The 16,682-nt window shown below is 44.8% G+C and overlaps 1 pseudogene; it reads right to left on the bottom strand.

The window, feature by feature from the left end:
* Nucleotides 1-7,082: 7,082 nt before the first annotated feature.
* LOC102921630 (guanine nucleotide-binding protein G(I)/G(S)/G(T) subunit beta-1 pseudogene) lies at nucleotides 7,083-8,533 on the bottom strand (annotated as a pseudogene).
* Between the last annotated feature and the right edge of the window lie 8,149 nt (nucleotides 8,534-16,682).

Here is a 16,682-nt window from a genome sequence, read left to right as displayed (position 1 = left end):
CAAACTGTGCTAGTCAACCGCTCTCACAAGGGGACCACGCTCTCACAAGGGGACCACGCTCTCACAAGGGGACCAGCCTGGGGCAAAAGCCAACATTTGATCACCTGTCTGCTGAGCTCCAGGCTTCGTTAAGTGAGGTAGCCACGCCTTGCTGGTTTTGTTGCTGTTGTGTGTCTCCCCCGCTCCCCCAGTTCCAGACTACTTAATTCAAGGCAGCTCCAACTGCTGCCCCGCTGTGGTGGCTCCTGGCTGCCCCCTCCACTGGTTTTCACCTTCTGGGTGTACTAACATGGACGATGGGTTCTACATCCTCGGCTCCTGCTTCCTTGAGATGTCTCTCTAAAAAGTCTCCCCACCTCCACCCCCCAGCTCAGCAGGCAAGAGCTTTGCTGCTCTTGCCGAAGGCTTGAGTTCGGTTCCCAGCACGCACACGGAGACTCACAATCACCCATGACTCTAATTCCAGGGGATCCAACACCCTCTTTTGACCTCTGCTGGCTCCTGCATGCCCGTGGTGAACATACACTTACTGTGGCACGTATACATACACATAAGAATGCCCTTTGCCATGTTTTCTTTATTGTTACTGTGTGTGCGTGATGGGGGGGCTGAGGAACACGTATGCCATGGCTATCTGGAGATATATGGGGGTCAGAGGACAACTTTGTGGGCCAGTTCTCTCCGACCACACAAAGGGTTAAGGACTGAACTAGGTTGCCAGGCTTGTGTGGCAAGCACCTTTATACCCATGAGCCATCTTGCTGCCTACGATGACTCTGATTTCTCTCGCACTTTCTGTTGTTATATCCCATTAACTCTAAATTATAAACTCCTTCCAGGGAATAAGCAGGCCTTCCATTTCTTTAAATCCTATCATAGATGAGGGGCCATGGTGGAGCTTAATAAATATTTATTTATTCATTTGCTACCTTGGAGGAAGTCCGTGAACTGGTTTCATCAAGCAGTGAAGCAGGAGTCAATGCCTGCAGCCGGAGGCCTCTGGGAGGAGGTGAGGAGGAGGAGGGATCTTGCTTGCTCATGGCGGATTCAGCGATGGGGCGGCTCCAGCCTTGCTCTTCTCAGAGCTGGACACCGGGCAGGCAGATGAGTCTGTGGCTTGCTGTGCGCTCAAGAAAGGTCCTGCTCCTCTCTCAGCCCTGAGGTAGGGAGCACCGGCCTGTGTAGAGGCAGAGCAATGGCAGGCCGGCCTGCTCTGATCTGCAGCTGGTCACTGGCAGGGCTACTTTCCCAGTTCCTGAGTCAAGCTCAGGGAACTTCCTATTTTCCCCTGAATTTTTTCTGTTAAGCCACTGATTGCCTTGCATTCAGAAAGGGATACAGCAGAGCACAAAATAGAAAAGGGTCAAAAGCCTGAGTGCAAACAGGAAGAGGCCAAGGATTTTGCTTTGTGTGATGTCAGTGGGCCCAGATCCCTAAGCCAGCCAGAGATTTCCCCTGTAGGGAAAGGAGGGGAGAGGAGGGAGGCACCATGTGTATGGGGGGCAATGGGCAGCACTAGCTGGTGGATGAGGGTAAATAGGGCCCGAGAAGATTCCTGCACTCTGCACAGAGCGCAGAAACCCTGCAGCGGCAAGCCAGTGACTCTTGGGGACCAAAGAGCCTTATGGACCAAAACAGAGAAGCAGATACACCCTCCTGATTATCCAGTTTTTGTTTCTTTTGATATTACTCCCAACCTTTAGATTTCAGAACAATTTTGTTGTTATTTTTGTTTTCTCTAGAAAGGGTTTGTGTAGCCCTGGCTGCTCTGGAACTTGCTTTGTAGACCAGGCTGGCCTTGAACTCCCAGAAATTCACCTGCTTCTGCCTCCTCAGTGCTAGGATTAAAGGTGTGTGCCACCACTGCCCGGCCAGAACAGTTTCTTGACCTGTCTTGATTACAGTCCAAGTTTAGGTACACGGAGTACTCTGAATCAAGGCAAGACAGTAACTGGCCCGAGGATGTGTCTAGGACACAGAAGGCCCTGGGTTCCATCCCCAGCACCCCAAAATGTACAGACTGACTGGCCAGCATAAAGAGGACACTGACAACCCAAGCCACTTGGCCACAGGCTGCCTCCGGTGCTGAGAAGGAATATGAGCCCCCCACCCCCAACAGAGACCGCCCATTCTGCCCATCTACCCACAGAGACTTCTACCCTCTGGGGCTGACTCTACAAGCTGAAGGTAAGGGGTATGGAGGTTCCTGGCACAGTGGTCTAGGGAGCTTGGCATGTCTGGAGAGACACTGCAGGGCTTACCATGTGCTTCACTTGGTCACAGACCTCTTAGGCCCTCTATTATGATTGGTTTTAATGTCAACTTGCCACAAATTAGAATCACTTGAGTAAGGAGCCTCACCTGAAGATTGTCCTGATTGCCTTGACTGATGTGGGAGGCACACCCTGATTGTGGGTGGCACCTTCAGGTAGCAGCCCATGTGAAAAATGGTTTTCATAAGGCATTTCAAAATGCCTTTCAGAAGGATGTTTGTCTCACTTTTTGCACGCACACACACACACACACACACACACACACACACACACACACACACAAAACGCCGACTCGATTCTCCCTGTTGCTAAATCCTTCACCGATGGCAGACGTTTCCAAGTTTTTCTCATGGACTAGGAAGCAGGGGCTCTCTAGGATTCTTCTAGGCTCCCAGTAGCCAGACTACCGAGGCACCCTGTAACTGTGGATTGTCGCCTCCCCACCCCAGCAGTGAGAGACAGCTATGGTGGGACTACCCAACTGTGGAGGCACCACCTTCAAGGACTGAGTAACTGCCAGGTTCTCAGACCCTCATGTATGATTTCGGTTGCTGTCACTATTTTACAGGTCACCTAACACATTTATTCATCTTGGTTCTGTCCCTGTAGAGCGCTGACTAAACCATCTTCCTTTCAGTGACCTCAAGGACATTGTCCACACCCCCACACTAAAACTGCCAACACCTGGACCCATCTGCAGGGTCTGTGGGGTTCCTCATTCTAGGGACCTTGAGCACGCCCAGGCCACATCCTGCACAGCTCCTCTGCAAAAGGCAGTTTGGGGGATGTTCGGGGGATGTTCGGGGGATGTTTGGGGTACAGTGCTCTGCCTCAGTTTCTCCTGGCTCTTCCATACCATCGATTCCCATTCGGTCTCTTAGGCTTTCTCTGGACTATTTATGGGTGTTCTACTACCCACAGGGCACTTTGTCCCTTGGCTCTTGCTGCCCCTGTTCCCCACAGCTCAGGCTGATCTATCCCTCATCAGTGTCGGGGCGTCTCTGCTTTCTCATGGCCCCTCTTTGCCATGCTGAAGGACTGGCAGACCAGGGCAGGTGCATTCCTGAGACCTGCTCTCACAGAGGGTTTTGTCCTCACGGCTGGGAGCTCTCTAAGGCTGGTGCTGGCCTCTGAGTACTTAGTTCCGGGAAGATGTGCCTGCCACACAGTTCCAAGCCTCCCCGGGTTCTCCCTATCTTGCTATTGGCAACAGCAATCCCAGGAATCCCAGTGACCTGGAAGGCGGCCGCCTTGATGACTCTCCTGCCACCACATGGCTGGAGGAACAATTCCCCAGGCCGTTGTATTTTGCTTTTGTGCTGCTGGGTTTGAAATCAGAGCCTTACTCATGTGTGTAAAGCAAGTGCTGTACTGCTGCGCCACGCCCTGGTCCCAACACGCTTTTCATTAAAAATTAATCATCTATTTTCATGATGCTGGAGATGGATCCTAGGGCCTCGAAAGCTAGGCTAACACTCCGCCACTGAGCTACATCTCCAGCTCCCAAAAGGTTTTCAACATACTTCTAGGAAGTGGAAGGAAGGGTTGGGGTTGTAGAATTTGGTGCCAATCAAGCTCCAGCTCTTTCAAAGCACTGGGACTGAACCTGTCACCTCCATTGCCCGGGGTAAGGAGTGGAGGTGTTAACCCAGCCCCCAGCCTCACAAACACATCCTAAGCAAGACAGCCCCGAGCCTGAGCAGGCTTGAGAAAGGCCAGTGAGAGACCTTACCACCCTGCAACAACCACTGTCCATCACCTCTGCCTTCCTTTGTAACCCGTCTTACAACAAGCCACTCCCTTTTTACGACACGGAAACATGGTATATAGTGAAGCTTCTTTTAAACTGTGTTGTTCTGCCAAGGAGAGAACCCAAGTTATTTGAAGCCTGGGCACAGCTAGGATACATAAAAGCTAGTGGTTTTATTTTTCCATCTGTAATAGATTCTGTACCTAGGAATATAGGACCACCAAGTTACAGCTGCTTTTGAAAAGTGTGCTATGTGAGCTGGGGAGTATACAAAGCCCCAAGTTCAATGCTCAGCACCTCATGAAACAGGCTTGTGAAAAATATGATGTAAAAGAGGGTGGGCAAGGGTGTGGTGGTTAATCCCAGCGCACACACCCCGCCCCCCCCAAACCTGCTGGCATTGTGGTGGATCTTGATGTAAAGGTTATATAGGAAAGTGCAGAAGGCCACTTGTATGCACATGTGTGATAGCAAGGCTCCAATCAACTAGCCAGGATCTAGGTCTTCCTGGAACCTCAGACCATTAAACATTAGAACTAAATCAACACAAACACATATGCTGAGATCATCAGTTTTTAACACTCCGTGGAAGCAGGCTCTAGGGTATCAGCATTTTAGAAAATGACATTGGCTCAGAGAAGATAAGGTACCCAGCTAAGATTCAAGTCCAATCATCCTGGCTTCAAAGGCAGCATGTCTAGGCCTGGTGTGGTGGAAGGCACTTATACTGCAGCCTTGGGAGGCAGAAGCAGAGGACTGCCATAAGGCCAGTCTGATCTTCACAGTGAGTTCTAGGCCACCAGCACTATACAGTGAGACCATCTTAAAAACAACCAAAAAAGGCAGCGTTCTGACCACCACACTTTGTCTGGCCTGGCAGGGAATCACACTGAGGAACTTCTAAGCAGGTCCAGACTTGCACAGTTGACCCCTGTAATGTAAATCCTAACTGGGTAGATAAGAGAACCTACCCCCACTTCCACAGACGGCTCACCTGAACTAGAAACGCAAAGTCAATACAAGGCAAATGAATGCTACAGCATACTTTAAAGGGGCGAAAGCAGAGAGCTCTGGGTGGCCACAGCTATGGGCCTAATCATAGGCTGCTGGCCACCGGCCCATGCACTGGCGGAGGGGACAGGCCTGTCTCAAATCATGAGCAACGGCTTTCTTGTCCATGCAGTGATGGCATGCCCTTGACATGGAAGAACCACCCAACAGTTACCTTGTTCTCTCTGCCTCGCTCATCTCTGAGCCTGTACTTCACACAACTTCTCATTCATTGTACCACATTCACTCACCCTTAGCTTTCATTTCCTCTCAGCCAGCCTTGGTCAAAGTTCATATGTACATCTTTTCCACCTTTATTAGCACTTATTTTAGCATTAACAGTTTTCAATTTTAAAATATAAAAGCTAACAAGTACATGTTCATCTCTTCTTTACAGATTTTAAGTGGTTTTATTTATTTATAGACGGGGTCTCACTATGTTCCAGGCTGGCCTGGAACTCACAGAGCTCCGCCTGCCTCTATCAGCAGTGCTGGATTAAAGGTGTATGCCACCAAGCAAGGCTCTATTTATCTTGTGACTTTCAGTCCAGGCTACAAACTCACTCTGTGGCTGAGGAAAATTAGTGTCTGACCCTCTTGCCTCCACCTCCCAAGTGTTGGGAATCAAAGGAGGATGTGGAGCATGCCAGGGAAGGCACTCTACCAAGTGAGGTGAATCCCTACTCCAGTATTTGTTTTCATGAAGTCCAATCTCACTTTGCAAATCTTAAAACGGCAGCAATTAGACAAAAAACATCACATAAGCGGGTAAATTGAAAGGGCTTGCCTGGCGGTGGTGGCGCACGCCTTTAATCCCAGCACTCGGGAGGCAGAGCCAGGTGGATCTCTGTGAGTTCGAGGCCAGCCTGGTCTCCAAAGTGAGTTCCAGGAAAGGCGCAAAGCTACAGAGAAACCCTGTCTCGAAAAACCAACCAACCAACCAACCAAACAAACAAACAAAAAAGGGCTCTGTATCTGCAGCCCACAGTGGCATCCCACTGTTTCAGCTGAGCCTGAACCCAAATTTAGTATTCACAGAAATAAAGAGTACACTTCTGAAACAAGGCTTTCAGAGATAGTCTCTATAGGTAGCCCAGGCTGACCTCAACTTCGAGATCCTGCTCAGTCTCTGGATTACAGGCCTGCAGACCACACCTGGCCTAACTTTAATCTGAAGGTATAACCTAGACAGTGAAATATATCACAGTGTGAATTTAATAGTCAGTTAGCATGCCAAGCAGCATAATAAAATGGCATAATACAGTGAGATCAAGAGCTAAGGACAGACATTAACCTCAGAACCAATATAGTCGGTCTCTGAATCTGTAGCCACCACCCACTCCCAGTATTTTCACCTTTGAGAATTATAAATGTTGCTGGATACAGGGCAGCAGACACAAAGCCCCTTGTGAGCAAGGGGTTCGCAAACTAGCCGTCTAGGAGACCTCAGTGTCAGGGAGAGGCTGACCCGGGGGCCGCCTCAGTGTCAGGGAGAGGCTGACCCAGGGCCACCTCAGTGTCAGGGAGAGGCCGACACGGGGGCCACCTCAGTGTCAGGGAGAGGCTGACCCTGGGGCCACCTTAGTGTCAGGGAGAGGCCGACACGGGGGCCACCTCAGTGTCAGGGAGAGGCTGACCCGGGGGCCACCTCAGTGTCAGGGAGAGGCTGACCCTGGGGCCACCTTAGTGTCAGGGAGAGACTGACCCGGGGGCCACCTCAGTGTCAGGGAGAGGCCGACCAGGGGGCCACCTCAGTGTCAGGGAGAGGCTGACACGGGCCTCCCAGGAGCAACGGCAGAAGCCGATGTTTCCGTGGGGCAACAGCCCATTTGCCGATGTTCACGGCACGCCTATCAACCATCCTTTCATTACCAACAGAATCGGCTTGTGACAACTCAAGATCTTATTCAGAAGCAGTATTTTTAAATTAGTTGTATTTATTTATTTATTTATTTATTTATTTATTTATTTATTTATTTAACCTTCTGGTTAACATTTTTATTGTAGTATTTCCTTTTAAAATTTACCTAAGACAAAAAAGAAAAAGAAAACAAAGACAATGGCCCCGAAAGGAACGCACAATTTGTTTTAGTTTACAGCACAGAGATCCTTCTCTTAATGGGAGTTGTGCTCTTGGTTTCAGCAATAAGTGAAGGAAAAAAGCTCTTGCCCTTTTGAAGTTCTGAGGGGAGGTGTGGGTGTCCACGTTAGTATGGTTGGAATGGTCTTCCAGTCACCATGGTATCCACCTACTGGCCTTAGTTCCAGATCTTGAGGAAGCTGTCCCAGGACCCTGTTGCCACAGCCATGCCATCATCAGTTACCCCCAAGCAGCTGACGCGGTTGTCATGTCCAGCTAAAGCACCTGCTCTGTCAGCTTTGAGTGCATCCCAGACATTGCAGTTGAAATCGTCGTACCCAGCAAGGAGGAGTCGACCACTCTTGGAGAAGGAAACAGATGTGATCCCGCAGATAATGTTGTCATGAGAATAGGTCATGAGCTCCTGGTCTGCACGGAGGTCAAACAGCCTGCACGTAGCATCGTCTGAGCCAGTGGCAAAGGCATTGCCATTGGGGAAGAAACATGTGGCATTGATGTCAGACTCATGTCCTGTAAAGGTCTGCCGGCACATCCCTTCTCGGACATCCCAGAGCTTGGCTGAAGCATCACAAGCACCAGAGACAAACAGTCTGGTGTCAGGAGCGAGAGACAGGCTCATGACATCTCCAGTGTGTCCAGTAAATGTCGTTGTCTGCTGGCCGGTCTCAATGTCCCACAGGGCACATGTGGTGTCTCCAGAGCTGATGACTATCTGACTGTCATCCAGGAACCGGCAACAGGACAGATAACCTGTATGTCCTGCCAGCTCACGACTCACATGCACATTCCCTTCACGGGTTTTCAGATTATAAATGGAGCAGATGTTATCCAGGCCACCACAGGCCACATAATTCCCAGAAGGATCGTTTGCACAAGTCATGACCCAAGAAGAGCACAGAGGGATGGCATGAACCTTGTTTGTGGTATAGCTGTCCCAGATGATGAGTTTTCCATCCTGAGAGGCGCTGACAAGGAGCCTTGAGTCTGTGCCCCAATGCACGGCATAAATCTTGGCCAGATGCCCCTCAGCGTTCTTCTGGTTCGCATTTGGATTCTTCCCACTGGATCAATGTTGTTTGTGATCTGAGAAAGTCGCATCTGCACATGCTTTACGTGCATCTCTAATCTGGTTCTTCAGTTGCTCGGCCTCCTGCTGCAGCTGGTCAAGTTCACTCATCTTCAGGTCTCAGTGCTTTCCACACTTCAGAATCCAAGCTCTTAATTCAGAAGTGTTTCTGGTCTGTTTTTCCACACATGTAAGTCTATCTCAGAATAGTGGTTGTCCAGTACGCACCAACTGCTCGATTCAGTCCATAACACCACATAAACAAGGTACAGTAGCCCACATCTCGCCCTCGCCCAGTCTGGCGCCCACGCCGCCGCCTGGTCGACCGTCTTCCCGCTTGCGGCTTGCGGGCAGAAGCCGGCGAGGCTGGTCAGGTCCGCGGGGCGGCTGTTCCAGTCCCAGCCCCGCTGCCCTCACTGCCCGTGCCCGCCCGCCCCTCAGACGCCTCCAGCCATCAGGATCTAGTTTTATTTATTTGTGTATGTGTGGTGGTAATCTAATTGTATTGAAATATTATTTTGATTTGTACTGAAATATTAATTTGATTGTATGTTAATAAATAAAGTTGTCTGGGGGTCAGAGCTATTAGAGCCATAGCAAGAGTGTGGCGGTGGTGGCACACGCCTTTAATCCCATAGATATCTGTGTATTCAGGGTCAGAGCTATTAGAGCCATAGCAAGAGTGTGGCGGTGGCAGCACACGCCTTTAATCCCATAAGATCTCTGTGCGTTCAGGGATACAGCCAGCATTGGAGACATATGCCTTTAAGACCTAGGGGGCTGTACATTCAGACAGTGACGAGGCAGTCATGTGTTTGGGTTTACAACCAATGAGAAGGCAGAACAACATACTTTAAAAATACGAACCGACAGGAGGTAGGTCTCTTTTCGCGAAGCTGGGACAGCAGGAGGAAGGGTGAGATTTTAGCTCTGAGCTCTGACCTCTTGGCTTTCTCTTTTACATTGTTTCTGTGTTTCTTATTTAATAAGACGGTTGGTTACATCTACATCTGGCGCCCAACGTGACAAGAATCCATTAAAAACTGCTTGGCTTGGCGGCAGGTCCGCTTTCCCGCAAGGGCGGCAGGCGGCCCGCGGCGGCGGCGGCGGCGGCGGCGGCGGCGGCGGCGGCGGCGGCGGCGGCAGCGGCGGCACACGGCGGCCGGCGGCGATCGGCTTGTTAGTCCGAGCTGCTGGCGTCCTAGTCCGGGTAGCAACTTCTAGCCCGGGCCTAGGTCTGTGAGCAGCTTGCCTAAAGCCGGTGCTACAAACAACTCAGACCTGCCCTGCCTGTAAAGCCAACGCACGTGGTCGGAGCTTAAGGAAGCCAGACCCAAGCCTTGACTCGGCACAAGAGGGAACACGTGGCTGCATTTAAGCTTTAGCCGGCTACGCTTTCTTGTGCGTTCTCTCTCTCTCTCTCTCTCTCTCTCTCTCTCTCTCTCTCTCTCTCTCTCTGGATTTACACCTGGGACACTAGGTGGCTGCTTTGAAAATCCCCTCGGATTTCTACTGTTCTACGCAGATTTGGTAAGTCATAATATATCAGATATTTTAAAGGAAACTATCTAAAAGAGAATTTTTTCCACATTAAAAAACAAATGGGTTTTATGTGTGCATTGGAAGAAAATTGGTTTTTGTTCGAAATTTTAGGCAGTCTGGCAATGGAACAACTATATAATATTAGTATTGGTGGAATTATGCACCTCATCACTATAATAATCCACATTTTAATATTTAAAAAGATAGTCCATTTAAGTGCCAGGATAACAGCGTTAGAAGAACTTGTTAAACCTGTAAAAATTCAGACAGAAGAAATTAACAGTGAAGTTGTTTCAAGTCGGGATCATAAGGTTGCAGAAAGAAAGCCTGTTTTCACACAGTCACCCTTAATTTATCCTGTAACAGTACAGCAGATGCCTGATCAAATGGCTACACAAAATACTTGGGCTCCAATTGAAATGTTGGATTTAAAAAGGTTTAAGGAGGCAATAGTATCTTATGGCATGCATTCCCCATATGTAAAGCAAATGTTAAACACTTGGTCAACATATAATAGGATAGTACCACAGGACTGGCGGGACCTCGCACAAGGTGTTCTGGAACCCAGCCAGAGACTTCAATTTCTGACTTGGTTTAAGGAGGAGGCTAAAAACATAGAAAAACAGTGGAGGGATAAAGGAGTACAAGTTTGCCAGGATCAGCTTATGGGCGAAGGCCAATATGCTTCAGCACAAGCACAATGTTTATATGATGTCCAAACCCTAATTTTATGTCGAACGGCAGCCTTGAATGCATGGGACAAAGTTGAGGAACCAGGAAAAAAATCTGAGTCATTTACAAAGGTGAAGCAAGGCCCAAAAGAGTCTTTTACAGATTTTTTACAAAGACTGGCTTCAGCAGTAAAGAGAACGGTCTCGGATTCAGAAGCTGGTAAGGCAATAATTGAATCTTTGGCCTTTGAGAATTCGAATGCAGCATGCAAAAGAATAATCAGGCCATTAAGGGCAAGATCTGCACCTATGGAAGATTGGATTAGAGAAACAATTAATGTTGAAGCTGATGAGCATGATGATACATGGGTAGGAGAAGTAATTTCAAAAGGTTTGAGGAGTGTTAGATGTTTTGGATGTGGAAAGCAAGGACATTTGAAAAGGGACTGTAGACAGGTCATTTCCAGAAACAATGTTTCTTCAAGGAACAATGGCAACAGAATGCCCCTTCCTTCTGGAGTATGCAGAAGGTGTGGTAAGGGAAAACACTGGACCAACGAATGTAGATCAACAAAGGACAGACAGGGTAATCCTTTGCCTCAGTCTTCGGGAAACTCCCAGAGGGGCCTCAGGCAGGCCCCCAGTGCAAATCCAGTTCAAACCTTTCCGGCAGCCATAGAGGAAATGCCTGCTCTGGAGAGCGATTAAATAACCAAATGCCTATTGGAATAAATCATGCTGGTCAGAATGATGAAACAGAGAGAATAGAAAATTCAGGAGAAAACATAAAGAAAATTTTTTGGCAAACTTCTATTAATGAACAAAGACCAAAATTAACGATAAAAATAAATGGTGTTTTGTTGTCTGGTCTGGTAGACACAGGTGCGGACGTTACCATAATTGCACCAGAATTTTGGCATCCAACTTGGCCTCTTCAGGAGGTAAACGTTCAACTGTTAGGAATTGGGACATTATCTCAGGTGAAACAGAGTGCAAGATGGCTCGAATGTATAGGTCCAGAAGGACAGAGAGGAAAATTAAAACCATATGTGGCTAACATAACTATGAACCTGTGGGGTCGAGACTTGTTGCAACAATGGAATACTCAGATTAACATCCCTCCAATCTCAGAAACAAATCATAAACTAGCACATGTTACTGAGAGAAATATTAGAAGATATTGTTCTAATGAGTGGTCACCAGCCATCCATATTATACAAGAACAGGGCACAATAACTGATGATCTTCCAAAGACACCAACAGCTCTACCTTTAAAATGGTTAACAGACAAGCCTGTATGGGTCCAGCAATGGCCTTTAACAACAGAGAAACTCCAGGCTTTAGAAGAGCTGGTAGAAGAACAGTTAAATGCTCAGCATATTGAAGAATCAACCAGCCCTTGGAATTCTCCTGTATTTGTTATTAAAAAGAAATCTGGTAAATGGAGAATGGTAACAGACCTTAGGGCAATTAACAAAGTAATTCAGCCAATGGGTTCTCTACAATCTGGGATGCCTTTGCCTACTCTGTTACCAAAAGGATGGCCTCTCATAGTTATTGATTTAAAAGACTGTTTCTTTTCAATACCCTTACAAGAAAAAGACAGAGAAAGATTTGCTTTTACAGTGCCTACTTATAATAATTCTCAACCGGTTAAAAGATTTCAATGGAGGGTCCTCCCACAGGGAATGTTGAATAGCCCAACTCTGTGCCAATATTTTGTACAACAGCCATTGGAAGTGATACGTAAAAAATTTCCTAAATCTATAATTTATCATTATATGGACGATATTTTACTAGCTGACTCAAATGCAGATACTTTAGAAATAATGTTTGAAGAAGTAAAGAAAATTTTGCCTCGCTGGGGATTACAAATTGCTCCTGAAAAGATACAAAGAGGAGATTCTATTAATTATTTAGGATATAAAATAGAGCTACAAAAAATTAGACCCCAAAAGGTGCAAATTCGGAGAGATAGACTACAGACTCTTAATGACTTTCAAAGATTATTTGGAGATATTTCTCATCTACGAACTATTGTTGGGGTAAAAAATGATGAACTGACTAATTTGTTCAAAACCTTAGAAGGTGACAAGGACTTAAATAGTCCAAGAGAATTATCACCTGAAGCTGAGAAAGAATTAGCATTGGTAGAAAAGAAAGTGCATGAAGGACACGTGAATCGTATTGATCCAAAGCTGGATTGCATTTTGGTTATCTTACCTTCTAGGCGTTCTCCTACTGGAATATTAATGCAGAGGGAAGATATTATATTGGAATGGATATTTTTACCAAATAAACCAAATAAAAAATTAAAAACTTATGTGGAAAAAATCTCTGACTTGATTTACAAAGGAAAAATGAGACTTCGTCAATTAGCAGGCATAGACCCAGCAGAAATTGTCGTACCATTAACTAAGGAGGACATTGAAAAATTATGGACAGAAAGTGAACCTTGGCAAAGAGCTTGCAGTAATTTTTTGGGAGAAATTAACAGCAAATATCCCAAAAGCAATAGAATTGATCTTATAAAGAGAGCTGAATGGATCTTGCCTCGAATTGTACGGCAAAAACCCATATCTGGAGTTCGTACATTTTATACAGATGCCAACAAAGAAGGAAAGGCAGGTTACAAATCAGAAAATTTAAGTAAAGTGGTTCAAAGTCCGTATAATTCAGTGCAAAAATCAGAATTGTATGCTATTCTGTTGGTATTAATGGATTTTTCAGAACCTCTCAACATAGTAACTGACTCTCAGTATGCTGAAAGAGTGGTGTTACATATTGAGACTGCAGAATTTATCCCTGATGCTTCAGAATTAACTTCACTATTTATTCAATTACAAGATACAATCAGGAAAAGGAATCATCCTTTATATATAACTCACATTCGATCCCATACTGGTCTGCCAGGCCCTCTAGCACAAGGCAATGAAGAGATTGATAAATTATTGATAGGAAATGTGCTGGAGGCCTCAGAATTTCATAAAAAACATCACGTTAATAGTAAAGGTTTAAAAAAGGATTTTTCCATAACCTGGCAACAAGCCAAAGAAATAATAAAGAAATGTCCTACTTGTTCCTTCTACAATCAGACGCCATTACCAGCAGGATGTAACCCAAAGGGTACTCAGAGAAATGAAATCTGGCAGATGGACGTGTTTCACTTTGCAGAATTTGGAAAATTGAAATATGTACACCACACTATCGATACTTATTCAGGATTTCAATGGGCAACTGCTTTGAGTTCTGAAAAAGCTGATTCTGTAATCACTCATTTGCTAGAAGTTATGGCCATCATGGGTATACCTGCACAAATCAAAACTGACAATGCTCCATCATATGTCTCTGTTAAAATGAAACAGTTTTTTGCTTATTACAATATAAAGCATATTACAGGCATACCACATAATCCTACAGGTCAAGCAGTTATAGAAAGATCAAACAGAACTCTAAAGGATATGCTAAATAAACAGAAATGGGTAACAAAAACCCCCAGAAATAGACTGCATAATGCTCTTCTAACTTTGAATTTTCTGAATGCCAATGAGAAAGGAACAACAGCTGCAGAGAGACATTGGATAATAGAAAAAACTACAGAATTAAATCAGCCTATATACTTTAAGGATGTGCTGACCTCAGAATGGAAACCAGGGTATGTATTACATTGGGGACGTGGTTTTGCTTTTGTTTCTACAGGAGAAGATAAGCTGTGGGTACCATCAAAATTGATAAAGGTTCGATTTGAACAAGAGAGACCTCTTAATTAGAGGAGGTGATAGTTCATCAACCAGCATGAACATCCAATTTAAACTAACTTGTATCAATAAAACATGCCTTTTCATTTCATCAGATAATAACTTGCCAAAAAGGAACATCCCCAAAATTAGTCTTGGGGAAAGGTTTTTGTTTTTGTCTTTTAGGAGAATGAAGGTTAAGGAATCTGAAGAACACTGGACAAATGAGACAACTGAAGAAAAGGGACAAATCATCTATCCCAAGAAACAGAGTGAAACGGTGTATGGGTATATATTATCTAAAAAAATTTTATGTCTTCCTAAATGTTTGTTTCTGCTTTTCTCTAAAGATTTAACACTATTGGTCTTCTAACAGTCCCAGTTCAATTAAAATTTAAAGCTGACTTTGGAGTTGGAGAATGGCTCTCTCCTTCTTTAAAATCAAGCATGTTGTTAAAAGGAAAATGCAAACTCCCTGTATCATGCCAGAATAAGAGCCATTTCTGCTATGGTACAGGACAAAAGCAAAATTAATTAAGGGACTATTCTATTACTAATCTCAACTCTTTGATTCTATTCTGATTCTTTAAACTTTTCTCAAAGTATAAATTTTATATCAAAATTTACAAGATTAATATATATATATACATTTTAAACTTTGTTAAGATATGAATGGTCACATAGAGTACTAACTAATTCTAGAAAAAAGGCTAGCTGCATATATATGTTTTTGTGTTCGAGTCTCTTATCAGTTTTCTGCAGGAAATCACGGCCTGGCCTAACATCAACTGAAGTCTCCAGAAAGAAGATGGGGCCCCACAACAACAACAATTCCACGTGGACAATAATAATATCATTAAGCTGACAAACATCATCCACAGATCAGCTTTGAACTACAAGGTGCTCAGAGCAAATTTGAGATGACTAGCTGAGATGATCCAGTCTCAAAGACTACTTGAATAAGGACTTGAGATAAACCCTCAACTTTGGCATTATACACAGACTGGATAATGAAGGATATAGTTACCTCTCCTAGAATTTGACAATTAACCTAAAATTTTTCTTTCAGGATAAAGAAAACTTCGCCCATACCCAGCAGGAAGCAATTTTAAGAATACGACGCCCACATTCCCAAAGAGGTGGTGTGGGGCAGGTGGTTTTTTGGTCTTTTTAATGGGTTCTGGGTCTGGGATAATTTTCAGTATTTAGGGGGGTTGGTTACAAGTTATTGTCAAGGGTTAGGAAAAAGGCTAAGCAAAGGAGATTAGATTTAAGGTTCTTGTTTAAAAAAAAAAAAAAAAAAAAGAAAGAAAGAAAGAAAGAAGGAAAGAAAGAAAAAAAAAGAAAGAAAAGAGAAAGACAATTACTAGTTTTAAATACTTTACATTGGATTGAATTGTTTTATATTGTACACAAATTTGAAACTGATATTGTTAGAAAATGCTATATGTATATTTCTAATTGTATTTATTCCATCCATTTAACAATGTAATGCAAATTTCTGATCCTTGAATGCTATTATTATCAACTATTAGGATATAAAGAAATGAAAGTTAGTAGTTAGACATTACAATAGAACTTGTAGTCATATTAGATATGTTTTAAAAATTGAGCAGAGATGTTTTAGACAGGTCATCTTCAAACCCTTCAGAGATCTACAGAATATGGCATTTAAAATGTTTTAATAACTTAGAAAATTTTTCTTTTTTGAGACATGTCAGCTCCTGGCAGTACCAATCTACTTTAGAGAAAATATGGGCATTGAAGAAACTGCATATGGAGTCAACTTTCATTCTGGCAAAAGTTAGCCACTGGACAACAAAGTATCCTCGAATCAACAGGACAAAATGGACAGACAGATCACGAAACAAGGGACTACTGATTCTTGCCAAAACAAGTGTGGTTATGGCTTTATCAAAAGGCATCTTCTGAGGCCAGGACAATATGGCCCCATCCCTGAAGTGGCCTTCGCATCCGGAAAAGGTACGGTGCCCTTTTCTTCGAAGGCAGCTTAACAGGCAGAGGGCCGATGGATTCTGTTGTACAATGGAACAGCAGCTGAAAGCTCATGCCTCTCAAAAGTAGACTGGCATTTAATAGAGGGATGTGGAGAAGAAGGGGATGCTGAGATGAAGCCATATATACACAGCCAAGAAGAATGGACAGCTGAATTAAAAAACTGTCAACAATTTCCAGAATTTAAAATCCTGAATCATGACAGGACACTAGTGGAATTCAGGTGTTTCTGGTACGTGGACTGCTCTCACCCAATGTGAGGTTGAACTGTTGACCTTGTGTACATCCTACTTCACAAATGAGTCTGTCAGATACACTAAGCCTATAGGCTGAAGATGATGCCCCAACACTGCGGAGAAACCTCAGGTGACTGCCCAGGCAGCTGGCTGTTTCTGTCAACTCACAAAATTTTTTGGAAGTTGCTTGCATGCACTTCCTGTTTTTATTTTTGTTAGCTACTATTATTCCCTTCTTGG

The sequence above is a fragment of the Peromyscus maniculatus genome, chromosome 4 (genome assembly GCF_049852395.1).
Source record: "Peromyscus maniculatus bairdii isolate BWxNUB_F1_BW_parent chromosome 4, HU_Pman_BW_mat_3.1, whole genome shotgun sequence".
NCBI lineage: Eukaryota > Metazoa > Chordata > Mammalia > Rodentia > Cricetidae > Peromyscus > Peromyscus maniculatus.
This window is presented reverse-complemented; position numbering and strand designations above follow the sequence as displayed.